This window comes from Cotesia glomerata, linkage group LG7 (assembly GCF_020080835.1).
Source record: "Cotesia glomerata isolate CgM1 linkage group LG7, MPM_Cglom_v2.3, whole genome shotgun sequence".
Taxonomy (NCBI): domain Eukaryota; kingdom Metazoa; phylum Arthropoda; class Insecta; order Hymenoptera; family Braconidae; genus Cotesia; species Cotesia glomerata.
The window spans coordinates 21546436-21549904 of NC_058164.1; positions in this window are offsets into that span (position 1 = coordinate 21546436).

Below are 3469 nucleotides of genomic sequence, written 5' to 3' on the forward strand. Positions count from 1 at the left end.
TAACTTAATGAACCAAGTTCAATTTTGGGTCTTTTTATGGAGCCTCATGTTTGCTTTCACGAAAAAATTTTTTATGAAAACTTAATTATTAATAGAAAATTTTCTACTGAATTTTTGGGTCTTAGAATGAATTCTGAGTCTGATAAATAAATTTGGGACTTTTTCAGATTTCTTCAAGCAAACAAATTTGTAACTTTAATTGGTCTCTAAATCTCTTTTGGGCCTTGTTTAAAGATCATTAGGTCTTATCTTGCATTTTGTTCCGTACAATTTAGGCTTTAAAGAATTGACACGATCAATATTTTAGATCCTAAAATAAATGTTGGGCCTTACTTTTGATTTTGGGCTTCTGTTGTTTACAGTTGAAAAACCAAAGATAATTTTGTATTAAAAATTGGGCCTCACGTTAACTCAAGTGAAAATTTATAAAATTTTAATGAGTGAGAAATTAATTACTAAATTTTGGGCCTTATGTTTTCTATTTTTCATCTAAAAGTTGGAATTTCACCTCAGAAAATTTTCTACTTAACAAAACACTAAGGCCCCATTCTATTTATCCAAATTGGATTATTCAAAAAAAATATTTAACAAATATAAGTAAATACACGAAAGATAGAAAGATAGAAAGAAGCAGAACTCTTAAAAACACATAAATTAGAGGCAAACGGCCGACGCTCGCATCGTTAAATTATGGATCGCTGACGTGGCGCTCTGGGGCCCACTCGGGTTTTATACGCATACACAAATATAAATATATAAAACATATCTATCCCCTCTATGCTCTACACATTATACACTATTCAAATACACTCACCGTCTTTTAATCCATTGTCAACGCATTTTATCATTTATTAATCCTCAAACAAATTAAATTAAATAAAACTAAATATTTATCTTTGAAAAAAATATTTTATCTATCAACACCAATACCAATACCAATATTTATAGAACTTGACAATTACTCAGCAATTAGCCACTATCAAAATTTTATCGAGCCAATAAACGCAACGACCACATAACAAACCACAACAAAATATATTTTTTATCTTTAATTTAAAGTGTAATAAATTTTTTATCAATTTAATGGGCGATTATTTTTTTATCGGTGATTAACAAAATAATTATAACAAATAAACCATTAAATAAATTTAATCTACCGGAAATTTATTGCCGACTGATAAGAAGCTAAAATAACTGTCTACTTTTCACACGTCTTTACAGCTCCTCGATTACTTTTATATGAGAAACCCATGAATGCAGATGCACTACAAGGTATAACATCAACCGCAGCACCTACTGTACCGTATTATCTCTAACTTAAAATAATCTTAAAGACACTGAATTTTATTGCCAAGAGTTTGCGTCCACGGTGGTCTGATATCATCCTTTTTCAATTTATAAATTTATATACATATACCTATATGTGTAGACATACAAATCAATAAATATTTTATATTATTAAAATTCTCTAGTTATCAAGGTCGCAACCTCCTGCAGCGAATTATAACTCGCGGATTAATAAAAATTTTTATTTATTTCTGGTTAAATGAATAAAACATTTTTAGGTCGTGTTATTACTTAATCAAAGTATTAACTTTAAATTCTTTTAATTAGATGAAGTTAATATAATTACATTACATCGTAAAAAAAATGTAAGGCCCAGAATTTTTAATAAGGCCTAAAATTAAAAATTTTGTTAAATGCTACATAAAAAGATTAAATCACAAGTAAAGAAAAAATTAACCTAAATTTTTGTAAGGCCCAAATCATTTTATTAAGGCCCAAAATCTATCCTTTTCTAAATGATATATATATAAAATACCAGCATATATAATTACAAAAAATTGTGAACAAAAATTTATAAGGCCCAAAATTTCTGATAAGGCCCAAAAAGGCCCTGGCTAAATCATTTTTAGATGCCACATAAAGAATCAAGAGAAAACATGAAATGAAATATTTTAAGACCCAAAATTTTTGATAAGGCCCAAATTTATTTTTTCATTTTTCTTGTAAATTAAATTTAAGATTAACTTCAAAAAATTACTAATAGTCATCTTATAAGGCTTAAAATTTATTTTCATAAGGCCCAAAATTTCAATGTTTTAGTTACCAAATTTAAAACTAATAAAAATCTCAAAGTATGATTGAAAAATAATTTTTTAACATTTAAATTCCGTTTAACTGTTCAATTTCAAGCATTTCAAAACCATAGACAAATAATTTAAAAATAAGTCCCAAAATTTTGACAACGGCCCCGAGGAATAAACTATTTTTATCTGTAAAATTTGCCTGGTAAAAAATCCTCTTACTAAAAAAAAAAATTTTTTTGCGTAACCCCCCACCCCAATCGGGACTAATGAACCTTGAAAAAAAATTAGCAAGACATTTTTAAAAGAATAACTGAAGTGAAAAAAGAAATACGAAAATGTGAAAGCAAAAAAAATCCGCACAGCTGGGCTCGATCTCTCCTTTTCTTCATTCGTGTTATATGTCCAGCTCGTTGCTTACTACGTTGGATATTGTTAGCTGGTGTGGTTGAGTCTCGTTGGTCGCGACCACACGCGTCGACAAGTAGATAAACTGATTGAATTATGGGCCTGGGCCTTTCTCTTCTTAACTATTTACATTTAATGTCCCGTGTCGCCCTCTCGGCCTTCTTACTTGTCCTCTTGCCGCACTAGTGTCTAAAAAGGGGTTGCCTTAGCAGCATTTCCAAATCAGGGATAGTTTGTCAACCTCAACCTCCAATTCAAATAATTTCACATTGACCTCACTTAACTTGACCAATCCGGAATCTAAAATCGACAATATCACACAAAGCGTATTCTAAAGCAGACACGGGTGATTGATTTATGGTTGAAGGAAAATGGCGATTCCTATATTCCCTAGGCGTCTGTAAATTTAGCATCAGCATCCGGCATGCTTCACACCTCGAAAAATAAATAATCCGTCTTTACTAGCGTTGTTGATGTTAGTTTATACGATGCATAAAAAGATGAATCAATAGAGTAAATAAAATTTAACATATATACACATAATATTATGAGCATATATAAATTATCGATTTAAGTGTTGCTTCTCATCGGCCATCGGCATACGAAAAAAGGTTACTACTCTTGGTTAACAAAATAGGCCTTTGTTTGTCCTCATCGACTGCATTAACAATTCGGATCCCAGGAATCCAAGATCTTGATGCTAGACTACGATCATAATCATGATGATGCTGCCGATGATGAGGATGATGATGAAGAAGCCACTGATTAATGAACCAACAAGTCTGTCTTTAAATTTTCCATCAGAAACCAGTGAGATACCCCAGGATATTTATTATCATACACACGATCGAATATGAATCGCCAATCGATGATGCCATTCGTATTTAAACTGTGTGAGTGGACACCCCGCGAAGAACTTGAAAGTCTGACACGTCCTATAACAAATGACTGTTTTATGTCGAGGAGAAAATGAA